The 18,251-nt window shown below is 42.3% G+C and overlaps 1 protein-coding gene across 6 annotated transcripts in view; it reads left to right on the top strand.

Moving 5' to 3' along the window:
* Positions 1 to 18,251, top strand: part of foxp1b (forkhead box P1b) — a 168,126-nt gene that overhangs the window by 34,871 nt on the left and 115,004 nt on the right. For all 6 annotated transcript variants that reach the window (XM_037099779.1, XM_037099780.1, XM_037099785.1 and 3 more), the window contains exon 3: positions 6,986 to 7,029. The gene's annotated coding sequence lies outside the window, so the exon portion shown is untranslated. The remainder of the gene's footprint in view (positions 1 to 6,985; positions 7,030 to 18,251) is intronic.

Below are 18,251 nucleotides of genomic sequence, written 5' to 3'. Positions count from 1 at the left end.
AGGCACTGATTAAAGATAATATTAAAAATAGATGCAAGTACTCAGCTCTTAGATAGTGGTGGTGGAGAACAAAGACAGAAAGAAGAACCTGTTTGAAGCCCTCCTCTACCTAAAGGAAACTGAGTCCCGGGGTGCAGTTGAGGGCCGTAGTACAGCTTCACCTTTCCTCTAATATCAGTTGTAGTGTTAACAACCCCTCTGCACACACACATGGACATGAAAACACACACCTTCACTTTCCTCTCTCTGACCGATATCCAAAATCCATTAGCATCTTTCCACTTGTTTATCTCCTTGCCAGCAGACCTGAAGGCTCCATAAGGCAGACAATGAACTTCATTGGATTTTAACTTTTTATGGCATTAAGTTCAAAGTGTTTTTCTCTCGTTTTGGCCACTTTTTGTTTGCTGAAGAAAGACCTCTGCTCTCTCACAATGCGGGCGAGCAGTATTTTGCTGTGGCAGTGCAGTCTTATCTGCGCTTGAGGTCTGTACTTTAATGGGCTTTATTGATCTAAACAACATCAGGGGTTGCGGTGATGTTATTAAGGCAGAGATAACTTCTGTGTAATTCCACTCCAACAATATATTAGCCTTTTATTGGTCTAAATAACTTTGCCTTTTAGACAGTAATGCACCAGTAAGTCACGGCAGCTCTTCATGTCGGCAGGATCTTAATAAAGCATTTCCTCTGGACATCCTGCTGCGGAGAGAGTGAAAAACGACAGGTTAAAAGGCATGCTGGGAAGTTTCCATGCCATCACTGTAAATGATCTCTTTTGAATACATAAATAAAGGTAGAGGAGAACTGTGAACGGGAAGGGAGTGTGTGTGTGTGTGTGTGTGTGTGTGTGTGTGTGTGTGTGTGTGTGTGTGTGTGTGTGTGTGTGTGTGTGTGTGTGTGTGTGTGTGTGTGTGTGTGTGTGTGTGTGGTGGCTGCAGGTTTGTACGAACATGTGTTCCGGTGTGTTCTCTGTTTCACATGTGGAGGAACACAAAAGAAGATATGTGCAACAGCATGTAAGAAGGAGCAGAACGGTGTTGTGCCTTCAGCATGTGGGTTTATTTACTGCTCAAAGACAATCGACTTATTAATACATCATTTGAGGTGTTGGTTGGACATTTTAAAGCCCCCTTCAAATCAAAAATGTGTTTTTCTCTCTTCTACCTACAGCTGAATGTTTGAGCTTCACTGTGTAGAATGATGCATGTCCAGAGTCTGACACTAGAAGGCTGTTTTCACATTCATTGCTAAAAGTTGAAATTTTCATCTGAGCTCATTGAAAATCTGAATTCAAGAGGCGGGCCTATGAGCACGATTTGTTACATCACAAATAGTTTGGAGGACTATACTGGTCAAGTATTCAGCATACAATAGTGTGATGTGCAAGCCTGAAGCCTTCTGTGCACCTGAGTACACCTTACAGTGAAGCAGGACGCAGCTTGTGTCCAGCAGTTAAAGGCGAACTGTGGAGTTTCAAACATATGCACACGAAGCGTTTCTTGATAAGATTAGAGCCGTTTTAAGAAAACACATTTTAAATCATGCATTGTTTACGTCCATGTTCACTAGCTTGTGATCTTCAGGATATTTTTGACCAAATATCTCGATATTGATATTGTGACAATACTATAGGGATGACTGTTCTCATAGTAACAACACAATAGGATTTCTTGCAATAAACAATCATCAGTAAAGTGGCTGCAATGACTAGGTGGGTTCAGTCAAGTACCAGAACAAGCACAGTCTGGTAAGTTCAGAAAATGTACTGCAGCCTTTAAAAACCAGACAAGACTTATATATCTCGATATAACAATATCCAAAATCTTATTTCAGGATAACAATGTAATATTGATATACTTCCCTGTCCAAATGTTTGCCCACGGGCACACACAAGATACACCTAAAATGAGGACCCAATCATAAAGATATTGCTCAATTGTAGAGCGGTTTTTGGGGCTGATGCCGATACCAATATCAGGGTGTAAAAAATTCCAATATCAACGATATACACACATTTTTTTTGCAGTGGTTCCTAAAATGTGTTATCAAACACTTGTGGCAAAGATATGTCATGGAGGCCGAATATTTGACAGTTTCATAATAAACTAAAATGACGCCAAAACTTCACTCGATATATCTGTGAATCCAATCCATTCCAATCCAAAGGTGTTCCTTTAAACTTGTAAAATGAAACATTTTTGCATTTTCATATATTCTGGATTTCCAGTAAGTAACTAATATGTGCCATTGTAAGGATTTTATACTTTTTCTTGCAAAACTCTTTTTTTTAAACAATTATTTATACACCTTAATAAATGTGTTGAGGGAATCTTTAAGGTACAGCTAACTGATAACTTGTGGTTAGCAATTGTTCATTTAGAAGCACTACAACACAAAACGCCATCGCAACACAAAAAAGATGTGGAAAAACATGTGTATATTCTTTTATATCTATACATGTTGTGTTAGTGGTCATAATGGCGGTACTGATAGGTTATTGAAAATGTAGCCAGTGATTTATACAGACAAAATGCTTTGACTGTATTGTAAATAATAACAATCACAATGTATATAGATTTAAAAGAGAAAATGGGATAAAAGCATACACAGCCACAGTTCTCTGAGTTATAACTAGAATAAGGGTTGTAAAGTGATGATTTAGAATCAAATTATTCACAGCTTAGGATGATTGTTGTTTATTGATAGCTTTTCCTGTATTGATTGATTGTGCACACTGCATTCTGTGTCTGCAAACTTCCTAATGGACAGTCGCAATATTTCTCTCCTTTCAAGGGCAGCATATATCTAATATTTATATGAAATAACGAACCCATTTATCTGGAAGTGTATTTTCGAGGGGTAGTGGGGGGTAGGGCTTCATAATTTGCAGCTATTTAAAGCCTTGGTTTTGGTAATGAATTATTTTGTCATCTCGACTGTGATGAGATTCATCTTTAATAACTGTAACAATTATTTTATTAAAAAGAGAAGCCATGCATTATGGCTATCTCGCCAAGGTCTCAAGCTGGAAGGAATTCTCATTAAGAGCATTATATTACCCCGGTGCGCTTTCAGTTGGATGTCCCGCTGAAATTACATTAGGTGTCAACAATGTTTGTGTTAGAAGTAAGCAGTCATATTTACAGAGGCCAGCTTTTTCATTTGCCGCCTGACACTGGGAGATGTATTAAAAAAGATACTAATGCTCTGTATCTGATTAAGTCACTTAGAGAGAAACTCCTCTAAAGTGTTGACTTTTAATATATGGCGAGCACTGTTCTGTCATCAGCGCAGGCATAAATCTTTATTCAGAGATGAGGAACTTTTGATTGCTGCAGATTATTTGGTGATTTATTTAGCTGGCGCACGCGCCCGTTATCATTCTCAACACTTAGATCCTTTCCCAAACTCTAACTCGCATCAGGTTGTTTGTGTCATGATTGATTTATCCGTGTCTTTTCATCTACATCCTGTGTTTCTTCTGATGGCTAGCGTGGTGTGCAACATTGTGTTTTGTTAATGGTTTCAGGCCCAGGGTTGCCACTAATGACATGGTTGTAATTGTTTGTCAGTGTGATAATGTGTGATTTCCTATTTCCATGTGAAGTTGGACATTTGATGAAGGAGGGATCTTGTCAGGAAGACAAAGTGCCGTCATTTGTCACCGGCTAAATGAGCTTCTCTCCAGACATCCTCTCATTTTTTTTTTTTTTCTTCGCCGGCGATATTATATTCACACATCCCTTCCTTTTTAGGGGCCATTGCCGCAATGATTTCCACGTGATTCGGGGTGTTGTTTAAACGAGCCTAGATTACGATCAAATCAGCAATGGGTTTCGCTCAGGTTGTGTTGTGTGCTGACATATAGAAATCTGTCAACTGTATTTCTGAGAAAGACAGAAGTGAAATTACAGAGTGTGGTAATCTTTTATTCTTAGTGTGTGCTCGGAGTCATCACTTCCTTAAACTTGACATTTTTAAACTATTTCATCATCTTCGGAGGAAAGGCTGTGTCAGTTCATGTGTACGCTGAGTTACTGTGGATTTTCTGATTTGATCTTGTAGTAGAACGGCTGCCTTTAGCTAATAATCAGCGATATACATCGTCCTTCAGGTTATATCATAAACTTATGGAGCACATAATTGCAGCAGTTGAAGGACAGGATTGTGGGACTGCCTTCATACTTTGCAAAGTCTTTGATGTAGTCGCCCCCCTGAGCCGGCTGCTTCTGTTTCTGATTAGGCTGATTCCATATTGTGGGGTTGGGGGCAGATCCTTGCTAGTTAACAATCTAATGAGCTAAACAAGCCAAACAAGGGAGAGGTATAGTGAATAGGTCTCCTGAGGGAGCTACTTATTGTCACAATTGCCCCTCTGTCTTCTCTTTCCACTCCGTATCGATTCATGTCTTCATCGGTTATACTCCATCCGCTGTCGCACACATGGGTGGTGTAATCAGCTAAATGTAGCCTCTGCTTTCTTATTATTACCTGGGTGCTTAACACTCGTATTTCTTTTATTTATTTTTTTTCCTTCAAGGACAAATGGTGTAGGAGAAGGCAGATCCCGTGTGAAGTCCCCGAGCTCTCGCCGAGCAGCAGATTCCTTTTCAGTGCCAGCTGTTCTCTCAGATACACCAGGCCGCGCTGAAATTCTCTTAATATAATTCTGGGGGCTCAGGAGAATTGTGCAAAACAAGCGTGCCAGCCAGGAGAACGTTGAATTTTTCATCAGCGGGCCTCAACTCGCTGAGTTAGTGGGCAGTGCTCTCATTCATGAGCAGATGTTCAGCGCAGTTACACTCTGCAGTTAATGTGAACTTACTGGCCTCTCTGCCATTGGCTGCAAGGACGTTGGCAGCGACCTGGCATCTGAGAATTACTCCCAGTAAAAGGCGCAGGCCTGGAAAGCGTAGCCCCGGCCCTTTTTTAGCCACTTCCCAGCCCAGGAGCTGGATGGCGGACAGGGGAAGGCACTGACAGCCCATCCGTCTTCAGTCCGACAGTGATGAAACACTCGCCACCTTTTGCTCGGGGAATAGCGGTGAAATTCCTGAAGATAATTTCCACAAGTTTTTATTTCTAACGAGGGGCTAAACATGAGCCAACAGTGCTCAGCAGGTGTCATGTGCGTGAGATATAAGTACATGAAGGTTTCTATGGAGCAATTTTTCATGCAGTGGAATTATTCCAGTACCCTTGAAAGAGGAAATTCATAGAAACAAGGCACCTGTGAGGTGTATAGCTGAGAGCAGCTGGTGCTGTGGTCACTATCCTCTCCCAACCTGGTGCTTCAGACATCTGCATGGCCAAGCTGCTCGGCCCAGGTTTGATGTGGCCATACAGATCTGTAACAGTTTCCTTAAGCAAAACGCTATTTGATTTAAAGTGCCATTAACTGGTCAGAGTATGTACGTGACATCAGGTTTAGCAGGCGGCATGCCAATCATCCTGAGTGTGTGTGTGTGTGTGTGCGCGTGTGTGTGAAAGTCATCACAGCGAAGTTGTGCATATGGGACTTAAACAGTGGAGATGACAAGCTCTTGTTTCCTCTGCACGTCTCATTTTCACTTTCTAATTGGTCGTTTTCAGGTTGGCTTTACGAGAGCAAAACTAATTAGTGTTTCTAAATTCAGCGGGAAAAAAAAGTCAGTCGGCTTGATTGTTCTGGTTTCCTCTCTTGTGTCAGGCGCTCAACAATAAAATAAGACTCTAATCATTTTCAAATTGCTCGTATTTTTAAACCCCTGAGCTGAATGTCACTCCCCGCTCTCCTGGCATTTTGTTTGGCAAGATCAGGGAACCGCTTTCTGCCCTCTCGCCTGTGCGCTCTCTTTGTGATTCGTGGGAAGTTCGGACTCGGGGCCTGTGGAAAAAGAAAAAAAAAAAAAAAAAAAAAGAATGAACTGTTGTGTTTTAGGTGGGGTTGTTTCTGCTTTGATTGGGAACGTCCTGCTGACAGGAGCAGCCGAGCAAGTTTACAGTAGCTGTGACATTGCTGTTACCTTTATTCAAAGTGCTCCAGCTGCAGCGAGCCCTCAGGAAGCCCAGTGCGGGCCCACATGGGCGGCTGGCGGCCCACAGAGAGGAGAATGAGCCCTGTTTGAGTTGGCAGACACTCCCCTCTCGGGGAACTTTTGCTGCCTCTGCAGAAAGGCCAGTGGCGGTGGCTCTGGTGGGGCGGCAGTGATTCTCGGGGCAGGATGGGCTTTTTCCACCTCTCCTCCCTTTCAGGAAACACATTTTGCTGTTTCTTCCCTCTGTGTTTGCAAACGGCGGGAAGGAGTTAAGGCGAAGGGGCACGGGGCAGTGGGACTGAATGACAGAGCTCCACTGTGAGAGGCAACTTTAATACCCTGGGTGTTCACTCTGCTGGAGCCTCATTTATATATGATACCAATATGCTAAAAATGCCGTAAAACTGTTTATATTTTCCCATCGACACTGTAGGGATTCAGTCTTCTGAAGGCAGTAATTAAAAAGTGCTTGATCTAAGGTTAGAAGGAGCAGTGTTTAAATGCAATTAGTGCAATTCTCAAATTAATTTGGACTCATTTACAGTTTTTGGAATGTGTCATTATTTGTTTAATCAAGGGAGTTCTCGTTTGAGATGCTAAATATGTAACCCACAGATATTTAAGGGGGGGGGGGACACTGTGAGACCTATTTAATTCTGCCTTGATGAGAATTAATTTGAAGGCGACCTGTTTCGTGTCCCTCCACACTCAGAGGTGTGTGTGTGTGTGTCTGTGTGTAGGCTCACACACCGAACAGCTTTCATCCGTCTGAGGTGGCTCCACTGTAATAAGGTGCTTGTGTTTGCTTATGGTTCCTCACCTTCATGTCTCAAATCGTTTCCACTGTTTCTCTGTTTTTCTTTCCGCTTACACCCCCCCCCCCCAAACCCCTGACTTTCCTTCCTACCTCCTCTCCTCTCCTCTTCTTCTGTCCTCCCCTCCATATCTGCTGCCTGCCGGTCCAGCCAGGAGACTCCAGTGGTGACATCCTGTGGAGCCACAGATCAAAGTAAGTACTTCTTGTGCACGTCGGTAGACACAGAAACACTGCCAATGGATCAGCTCTGCTTTAGAATCATCATTGTTTTCTGACATGCAAACAGACTGGTCTTGCGTCTTTTTAAAGAAGGGCATTGTATGGAAATTGTTGTAAGTTTGATGTGATAAGAGGAGGTTTTGCATAGTAACCGGCCCCCTAACTTCCCCATGCAGTTGCATATTTACATCGGTCTGAGCGCCGCTGACAGCGACGAGGTCTGTGTTTGACCCGGCGAGAGTCGTCTGTGATCCTGCAAAGCGAGGAAAGTTGCAGATCGCATGCCGGATCGTGTCTGCGTCCCCCTGACTATCCTAGAAGTCATTACTCCTTGTGTGGTGTATAAACACGTCAAAAACAAACAATGACCCCGGGCAGACCCCACACTGCAAAACAATTTCAAAGCCTGCGGTGTAGTGTAAACACAAAACATGGCTAACCTTCACGCAGGGAAGACTTCACCTTAAACCCGCTGTTTGTTTTATGGTCCCCGTCGACCTTGGTCAGATATAGTTTACATCTCCTCGCCTCTCTTCGGGTTCTGTGCTGACATTTAGGCTGAGGCTGTCAGTGGACCTCTGTTAAAGGTCATAATGTTCTGCTTTGATTGAGGTTGCAGGTATTTAGTATTTAAATGTAAGTCAAATACATATTACCTATTAAAAACATGAATGTTTGTTCAGAGATAGGACAGAAGAATCAGAATCAAAATGTTCTATATTTGCCAAGTAAATATGAGTGATATGATGATATGATATTTCTCTCAGTGTACTTACACAGAAATATATATATATATATATATATATATATATATATATATATATATATATATATATATATATATATATATATATATATATATATATACAGCGAGGAACAAGGCCAAGATGATGTGAATGAAGGAGTACGAGGTAAAGAATAAAGAAAGGTGAATCTACAGGACAAGACTGTTGAGCAGCATGTGCAAAGAATGTAGGTGTCACAGGCTAAAAATAGCTACTGCTCCAAAGTGTTTAATAACTTTTGACCTGCTAACCCTATCCACATGCTTAAGAAACTCACGTGAAGCGGAGTTTCTGTGCCTTTCAGTGATATCACACATGTCTTGTTTGGGCAGTCAGGAGCTTTGTGGTGAACGTGATTACGTCATCACGTTCTGCAGCATTCATTCGTTTAGAAAATGTGGATTCCTCAACGCGTAAATGTCCTCTGGAACCGGTGGGCAGTGGTTGTAGATGAGTTACTTTTGTTATTCATCTTCAAGGAATGATTTTTTAAATCTTTGTATCTCACTTTTGTTTCAGTGTCCTCTGTTTGTATTTGAGAACCTTTCTATATACTTACTGACTTACATTTACCTGAAAAACACGGATACCATGATAATAAATGTCTGTAATTTGCTAGTAAAAGTAAAAAAAAAAAAAGGACAAAAAATAAAATATTCAAATCAAATAAACAAAATATCCTCTGGTTATGTCAGAATGCACAGTAAAAAAACAAAACAAAACAAAACACTAAATTCTGAGTGCTGTTTTCTTTTTAAATTGTGGTCTATTTATCCATTCTCAGACAAAGTAGTTGTAAAATTGGGACTTTATAAGAGCCAGATTAAAACACCTTAGGCTCTCCTGAATCAAATGGTTTATGACACTTGATGCTGGCTGCCAATATAGGGTGGGAAAAACAAAATAACTACAAGAGTGTCAGGGACCCCAGTAATTATTGTAGGTCTATGAGGGTCGAAATCACCATAAAAAAGTAAAACCCTGAAAAAGTCTGTGTACATGTCAGCTGTGCTGTATGTTGGTAACAGTGCAGGTAGCACAAAGAAAGAAACCTATGTACATATTTATGTATATATGTATGTAAAGTACATAATCAGTCTGTTAGAGGACTTTAAAACCCTCAATACTAACATAGTTATTTAAGAAAGACTCCTTACTGAAGTTATCAGGCCAGCCTTTCAAAATAAAAGTGAATACAAAAAGAAGAACCCCCCACAAAATCCCCCCACCTTCCTTATTTGCGGATGACACCGAGTGATATGAATTGAAATGCCAATATCGTTAAGATGTTCCAGCAAACCCAGATGTTGTTCTGAACTGGGTGTACATACTGGTTTGCTGGGGTGTAGATTTCCCGTACAGGGACCCTATGTATCAGGTCATGAATATTCATTTTCTTGTTTCATACAGTCTCCTGCCTCTGCGAGCTCTTTCACAGTGAGCTGGGGGTGACTGTAGGCCGACGTGAACCCGTATTTTTAATAAAGCCCAGCTGCTGAATGATCAAATAGTGTCTCTAATTAAGGCCTGAGTGTACACCCATGTAAAATTCTCTGCGGAATGCTAACAACCTGTGATATTTCCAGAGGAATTTGCTGTGCAGGTCTCACAGAGGGGAGGGGAGTTGAGTGTTTGGGGTTCTGCAGGGAGGAGGGGCAGTGTTCATGTGGCAAGCCAACATGTTGTTCACATCCGTGTCAGATTGAGGCTAATGAAGGCCAGACTGATCCTTGGATGCAAGCCTTAAGTAAATGATCCCTCTTTGAATATATTAGAGCCGCATAGCGGCGTTGCGCCTCCCTGCCGCGCCGGCGCAGCTACGTGTTGTCTTGTGGTCTGACGAGGCCGGTCAGAATGGCAGTCACGGTGTTCGATCACGTTGTACACCATCCAGCCCCATTTTCAGTTTGTATTGCGACGCTATTGTCGCTTCGGCTCGGCTGTGAGGAAATACACACGCTGATAATTTCCAGGTTAGTGCAAAAACAGTCTGATAGTAAATGGAAAGTATGAGTGTTGTGTTATTTGACGATGTAAATGAGCCATCTCAAATTTTTCCCCACCCTCTTAAGAGGGATTGCATTTACATAACAGGCTGGGGTTTGGTGCTCATGCAAATTATTAAAGTAGATGAACCTGAGGTTTCTCATTTTGCTGTTATTTTTTTGGGTTTTATGTCAAATGAAATAATTCTGTTTATCTAAATATTAGAAAATAATAGTGATGCGATAAATGATAATAGCAAAGTGTACAAAAATAAGCACAAATAAATATTGTTCATAAAAAAAAAATCTCACTGACAGAACTTTTCCACTGCAATTTATGTCCACACCGGCACTTTGCATGTAAATGAATCCTAAACGTGTAATTACGAGGCACTTTTGAATATTGATTGGAAAGACAAGGACATAGAAATGAAGCACTTGTGAATGCAGCCCTCCTGAGCTACTGTAACAACCCATTAATAAATACCTTTCTGGCTCTTTAGTGCCCGGCCTGCCTTACACTGAGTGAAACAATGTCGTTGGATTTTCGCTGATATAGCATGTGTACTTCATAGATGGATGGATGGACGGGGTGGATCCAATTAGCCATGGTCATTGCTCATGTATTTAAGCTGACAGTGGGAGTCTTGCATAGAATATCCCTGATTTTGGTAGTTCTGTTTAAATGCTCTTGCAAAGCACTTTAAAAGTCCATAAAAAGCACGATGTGAGGAATGCACCTTCGATGGAGATTTGATTTACAGCTGTAGCAAATTTTCTCAATTAGACAAGGCAGGGAAATAATTTATCTTCAGAGAAACATCAGACCGTGATGGAGAATACTTAAAAGATAATAAAGTGACCAAGATCCATACCTTTCTTCTTTTGCTATTATATACAATCAACACTGCAATTACTTCTAGAGCTTTCATACCGGCTTTATTAGCAGATAATGCATCTTTTAATACCGAGCACTCACACTCTACAGCCTACACACCACACACTTGCGTCAGGATTGATAGCTTGTGGCACCTGCAGCACAGGTGCATGTAGTGTCTCATAAGGCCTCCTGACCTTTCGCATGATGTGGACCATGCTGGCCGGTTTGTAAGCGCGAGCCCTGTTTGTAAACACGGACAGAAGGATGAGAGCCGCATTTGCCCCGGTCGCTCTCAGCCCGCAGACAGGCACAACGCAACGTGACAAGCAACAGATGTGTCACACAGGCTGAAATCAAAACAGCCGTCCAGCGCGGAGTGGTGCACACCATCAGACATGGCTGCTGTGACGAGGCAGAGAGCGCTGCTGGCAGATGAGACAAGGCAGCGCCTCTGCTGCTCCCAGCTTCCTGTCTGGGAGAGGACAGGCCTGTTTGTAGGCTGCTTTGACACCCCTAGTCACTTTGTCATGTGGGGCGCTCGCTGCGGCTCTGATCACATGTACACGCTGCATTCAAAGAGCGTCACATCAGCCGTGTGACAGGTAGGCTCCCAACGAGACAACAGCCAAAGGCGATGTCCTTTTCAATACACTGTGTGAGTACAAATGCACCGCGCGCCAAGACAAAATAACATCATATGACATCATTGTGAAAGCTCTTGTGCTGCCTTTTTCTCAGTTTGGAAAGAAGTTGGTGATGCGGGGTGTTTTTCAGCGACAGGGACTGCAGCCGTACTCAGTCCATCAGTGATCACGCAAACCGATTGTTGAGTTTGACAGTGACAGTAAAAGAGCAGCAGGCGTCAGCTTTACACAGGGAAAATGTTAATGATATTCTCAGCAGCTTAATCTGCCCATTGCCACTGCCCCATGAGCAAATAGTGCGGCCGCATGGCGAGCTGTGGGGGGAGAAATAGGAATCCATCATCAGAACAAGTGAATGAACGAAGGTGCAGCAGCAGCTGCTTGACTGATCATGTACTACAGACTGTCACCCCACATCTGTTTACCACTCCGACAGCCACATGAGTGTTTATATGCACGGGTGTAATTGAGCTATTTTCCTGAGGGCAGCTGTAACCCACACTAAGTTCTATCCCAACTTTCCATTAAAGCGTGGGGGGAAGTTTTGCTGATAGTAATCACGCCCAGAAACACTGCTATGTAAATATGGCTTATCAGCTTTGCCAATTTGGTTAAGTGGCATGTACGTGGGTGATTCACTCCGTGGCTCTGACACAGGCCACATACAGTCGTCATTTATTAAACATAGGTAACTTGCATTGTTAACAAGTGTGTGTGTAAAGCAAGAACATCATCATAAAAACGATGGTGTGTCAGACCAATATTGCGCAGAACAGATGCAAATATGCTCGCAAAGTCTTCAACCCGCCATGTGGGCTAACTTAACTGTCTGCGTTTAGCATGTACAGTGTATGGAAATTGAAATGGGAACATCTAGATCTAAAACACACCATTTAAATATTCAAATGTTAACACCAAACAATATAATGCATTATGGGCTTTTAGCATTTGCGTACAACTCTGTTTGCTGCTGCGAGCTGGGTGCGATACAAGGAAGAGAAAGGGAGGGAGAGAGAGATAGTGAGGGAGAAACACTGAGGGGAGGATGTGGAGCACACAAACAAAGCCTTTGTATGCCAGTCAGAGGAAACTGACATGTGATAACTCCACAGACTTTGTGTGCTTGTTGTTTAGACATAAATGAAAATTAAAGAGTCATTTTTGCACATAATACATCAGTATCTGTCTTTTCTGATCCGATTTTCATTTACATCCATTAATGCAGCTGACTGCCTCTCAAGTAATGAGACAGGAGAGAGAACATGTAGCATTATTTTGTAGGAACTGTTGCGTCGACAGTGTATTTTTACACATTTGCAATGCGATCGCGTTTACCCAATGAAAATGCTGAATGATGCATTGCATATTAGTTTCATATATGTGTTTGCACCATGTTTTCTTAACATGGCGCACGATCCCACAAAACATGAGGACAAATCACGGAACAAAAAGTCAGCGAAGTGCCTCACAGCTCAACAGCATCTGAAATAGGATTTGGTTACTGAAGAAACGGGTTAAATTGACGCTTAAAATATACACCGTTGTTTCTGGGAAAATGTATAATCGTATCAATCAAATTGTCCTCAAAGCTGACTGTCTTCTGTGTGTGTGTTTACTTTAAAACTAGGTGATAGGTGTAGGTTTAAACTTCTGGTAAAACATTGTGAAGTTGGTCGTCGGGAACATGCCTGCTCTGTACATCTGTGTTTCATTGCAGTTGCAGGCAAAATCACAGGAGAGTAAACCACCGACATGGCCCACTTGCAGAGATAATCTGCCACCTGACAGAGCTGCTGCTAATGGTGCGCTCTCCTTCCACCACACAACTGAATCCTGACTAATTTGTAGTCACAGATGTCAACGAGTGTTTACACACTGAGCACTGAGTGTGTTTTTATTCTTGGTTGTTGCCGACCATTTAAAATCAAAGTGAGCGTTACGCAAGGTGCTCAGAAGGTGTTTACATTTGAGAAGGTGCTGTACCTTGTGCTACTTAGGTAGAGCCGAGCTGAGTGACAGCTGATTTCTTCTCATTTAACCAATCACAACGAAGGATAATCTAGCCAACAAACAGAGAATTTGACAGTGGAGTCTACTACTCTCAGGTCTGTTGCAAACAAAATGTTAGGATCAGATCAAATAGAGCCACAGGTTAACTGAAATTAGCGGTATTTTACCATCTGTACCCCAGAATTTCACAATAAAAGGTAAAACACAAGGGTTTCTGATCAAAATTTCTGTTACGTGTTGTTTCCCAGAAACCTAAAAATATTTTTTTGACGTGGAAAAACTGCTTTTGTTATACCTATCATTAATAAATGGCAAATCTCTAATAATCTTAATGCATTTTTAACTGTTAACAAACAATGAAAGGCTTCATAAACCATTATATAAGCAATTGTAAAGGTGTATAAACACTAGCTGCACCTTTACAATAAACAATTACTCAATTAACATTTGCTTGTTTGTTGACAGTGAAATAACCATTAACTGAAGTTTAATTAGCTGTTAAGTTGCTATTTATTAATGATGGTATATCATTTATCTCCTCTGGTTTTGCCTCAAGCTGAACATTTAATTAAAAAAAAAAGAAAAAAAAAGGATTTTTTTAGGCTTTGGGAAGACAAAACCATAACAGACATCTTGATCAGAAAAAACCTTTTGCATATGTTTTTTGGTGCTCTCACTTTTATAGGAATTCTCTTCCACAGCTGAATTAAAGGAACACAATATATTATAAGGATGGCGGGGCAGGAGAAGGCCCCGGCCACCATGTGACAGGGTCAAACATAGTGAAGGATTGTCAGTACAGCCTGTGACATCTGTAGCCACCACACACTGTAATTAAGAGGAATCTCCCATTTTTAATTCTATATGCTGTGCAATAACAGCCCCCAGTAATGAATAATTTAAGGAATAAGGGAGGCTGTTACTCGATGCTTTTTCACTTTGCGTTTAAATTTAGCTGGTGTCATTGTCCGGCAGTGTGATTAATAGTTTATCAGTCCCGACTATACATCTCCATGAAATATCTCTTTCCATCTGTCATTAAACTGCACATGGAAATTGGTCAGATTTTCAATCAGGCATAGCTTGGACTGAAAAAAAAGAGGGAAAATTACTAAAGGAAATAGCCACAAGGATGTACTCACATGCAGGTAAGGCTGTGACCCAATACAGGACATCATTTATGGAATAAGTCTTTGTGGCACTATGCGTCTGCACACTTCTTGAAAAACGATTGGAAATTGGATTGAGAGCTCATACAAGGCACAATATGCACGCTAGATGTGGTTGCAAATGAGCCCGAGGTATGTAGCGGTGAAAGTGAGTTGTGAGAGAGGGGCCTACCGCAAGGGGTTGACCAGTGAGCCAGAGATTGGCTTGCCTGTCAAATAAAGATTAGGCCCTTATTTCACCATCTAATCCCTGTAAATCTCTTACGGAGGAACTTGGGCCGTTCAGGGCTTTTAATGGAGCAGCAGAAGCTTCACAGTCTGCGTGTCTTCCTTATCTGTGCATGTACACATGTAGATACAACAACCTGCCGTCCCTCTTTAGTCAGTGTGTTTAAATCGGGATTACTGAGCAGTTTACGGTGAAGCAAGGTTGCTATGATTTCTTTTTTTTTTTCATGATTTCATTCATTTTTTTGTTAGCTTTTATCGCTAACAGGCAGCCATAGCACTGGTGGTTAGATTTAGCTTCAACTTGGTGCTGTAATGGGACTTCCTTGGCTTAATTTTTCTCACATGTAGTTATTGAATGTCTCCATTTTTTTTTCACCCCCCGCAAATATGCTGAACATTCTTTTTATTGAATTATTAATGTGTATATTGAATTATTGAAGGAAGATAATTTCTGATCAGATTAATATTAACTCCCTGTGAAATATTAATGGCTGATGTTAAAAACGATGAACTTAGGGATCTATTAATATAATCATAAACAGACACAGTAAAAAGTGGCATGGAGTCAAATGTGCTGGAACCGCTCCGATCCCTTTTAATGCGCTTTCCCTTGAGGTCGCTGAATATGAAATATTGCACGTGTCGACTTTGCGCTCAGACGCTCGGCTCGTGTCATTGGCCAGTCCTGCCCCGGGGCTGATGGCGGTGTCACAGGGGGGGCATTCATCAGCGTTTGTCTGCAGGTTATCATTGTCACCTTGTCCACTGATGACCTGAACTATGGCCAGGGGAAAAGTTGCAAAGATGTTTTGGTGTTAATATTGGGCTGGCCCTTTTATCACCCCTGCTGATTGGCAGAGCTCCTCTGCCAGCTCTAGTATTCAGCTCCACCTCCCTGCTCTCGCTCTGAGGGCGGGTGGCTGAACTCAGATCAGACTGCTGTCTGCTTTACCTTTTTTTTTTTTTTTTTGTCACTAAAGGTGTCGCAAAGTAAATTTCATCGAGCGGGCCTAGAGGAGGTTAAATCCAGTCTTTTGTCAGTTTTGATTAAAACTCTCTTTAGATTAATGATATTCAGCAAAGATTTGATATATCATTTGCAATTCTTTGGTTTGTTATTACGAACTGCCGATTGTATTCATAAAATATGGAAATCAGAAAAAAAATAAACCATTATTGTAACATAATGGCAAGCACCTAGGAAATATGGTTACATTAATTATGTTTTAAATGCTAATGCCAGTGAAGAACATAATAACCAAGACATGAAAGAGTCTCTATTCAAAATCTGATAGCCAGGGAGAAGCAAATTATTTCAAATATTTGATATTTAAATTATTTTCAAATGAACAGAGACATGAGTAGAGCAGAGGCGAGTAGTTTCCCCTGGTGATCCTCCGGGCGTCTTTGTTTCCTTGGTGTGTCTCCAGCTCATTAATGTTCCAAGCATGTGAGAGAGCCAGACCATACTGCGTAACCCATAGCTGGGTGACACCCCGGGCCCCAACACACACGTATATACAGTACACACGCACATACACAATAATCCCTCAGCCGTTTAAAGTCCACTGGCTCTTTCAGGAAGTGATGGCCGCCGAGCTGTCCTGATTAAAATGACAATAGTCTAATTAACTCGACCTCAGTCTCAGCGCACTAAAACGGCTGATGGCTCGCCGGTTCCTGTTTGAAAACCCTTTGTCTCCTCGTCGTCCAAAAATATGACTTTTTTTTCCCCCCTCCCAAGCAAAATGCCTCAACCCCGTTTGACGAGATTTGCTAATGGCAATTATTTCTCATAAGCTAATTAAATCTAGGCAAAGTTTTCCATCCTTTTTTTTTCCTTATGTGCAATCCTCCAGGGATTTATCATTTGGGTGGGGGGGGGTTCAGTATCACAAGCACCTTCAAGCTATCTCGGTCGTTTAGATTATACACAATTCCAAAGTGGTGTTTTGATGTTTAACCTGATTTTTATTTCAAGCATTTTAGTCATTTCCCACTCCAGTCATCTCGGTGAGTGAGCATTGGCCTCTGCTCCACTGGTCAACAGGCCAAACAGCCGATAGAAAAGGGTCAAAGTTGCTGCGCTCAAGCAAAAGGAGTCCGTTTTATAATCTCTCACCCTCTGCACCCGGCAATATTCGAAAATGAGACTTCACTCGCGCCCCCGTGATTCCTTTGCATTATTCGATTGACTCATCTAAAGCGCCGAGCGGAGAAAAAAGAACAACAACATTAAAACAAAAAACTTTAATGATCGAAGAAGAAACCGCTTTTTGTTCTATTATCCTTCTGTTGGTGATTAAGGTCTATAGGGAGATAATTACGCTTTAGTCTGGAGTTAATGAAACGAAAACTTCTCTTTTCTTGTGAAAGAGGACGGACAGATCTTTTTGTACTGCTATCTCGCAGACATCTCCCACCCTTGACAAGGCACGGGGAGAATTGGTTTTGTTTTAAGGTTGCAGCCCCCTCCGCTGCCTGTCAGTCCGCGGCTGATATGAGCGATCTGTGAATGAAGCCCCTGAGTCAATGAGCTCTGTCTCCGCTGCACTGTTGCATCTGCCTGCCTGTGAAACATCAAATGAAAACATCACAACAGGTCATGTGGGATATGCGGCTGATTTGAATCAAAAGAATGTATCTTCATTCCGTACTCCTCGTCGTAGTGTTGGTACAGCACTCTCAGCAGCAAGCATGTGTTCGCCATCAAGTGACCCCGGCTCTGTTGAGGCATAAAAGGAACGCGCAGATTTGAATGTATCACACGGGCAGCACGGGAGCCATATGTGTCATCTGACTTGAGACGCCTCCTCGGAGGTGTCGACCGAGCCGTTGTCTGGTATGCCCAATTCGCACGGCGCAAGTGGTGGCCAGAGAGCATGTATTAAACTGTCCTAGTGGAAGTTCACATCTGGTGTGTGTGTGTGTGTGTGTGTGTGTGTGTGTGTGTGTGTGTGTGTGTGTGAGACTGTGGGGCAGCGTCCCCCCCCCACCCCCCAACCCCTCCGCCAGCACTCTCACATTTCATCATCTGTTCTCCAGCGCCAGGGTGCTCCGGCACAAGTTGGCCGCTCTGGATCCATCTGTTGTTATTATTTTCCACTGATAATTGGCTTGAACAATGGAATGCCTGTGTCCCCCCTCGCCTTTGAAACCCTACACCCTGTTTATTTTCCAGAGCTCTCGTTCCTGCTCTCCAACTCCCCTCAATTTCTCCCTCTCTTCCCCTTTTTACAGCCTGCCCTCGCCCAGTGTCACCTCTCCCTTTTCTCCCCCCCGTGATCCGTTCGAGAGGGTTTCACATGAAAATGACATATTTGACTGGCCACATCAGTATGTGTCACTCAGCATCTGACGCCACTCTGCAGATTTTCTGGAGGGGCTCAGCTCCCATTCTCCTCGTTTTTTTGTTTTTTTTTTATACTCTGACAGCGCCACCCCCTCCCTCCCCTCCAACACCATACGCTTCTGCATTCCTGTCCTAAATG

Source organism: Acanthopagrus latus, chromosome 6, assembly GCF_904848185.1.
Source record: "Acanthopagrus latus isolate v.2019 chromosome 6, fAcaLat1.1, whole genome shotgun sequence".
Taxonomy (NCBI): domain Eukaryota; kingdom Metazoa; phylum Chordata; class Actinopteri; order Spariformes; family Sparidae; genus Acanthopagrus; species Acanthopagrus latus.
This window is presented reverse-complemented; position numbering and strand designations above follow the sequence as displayed.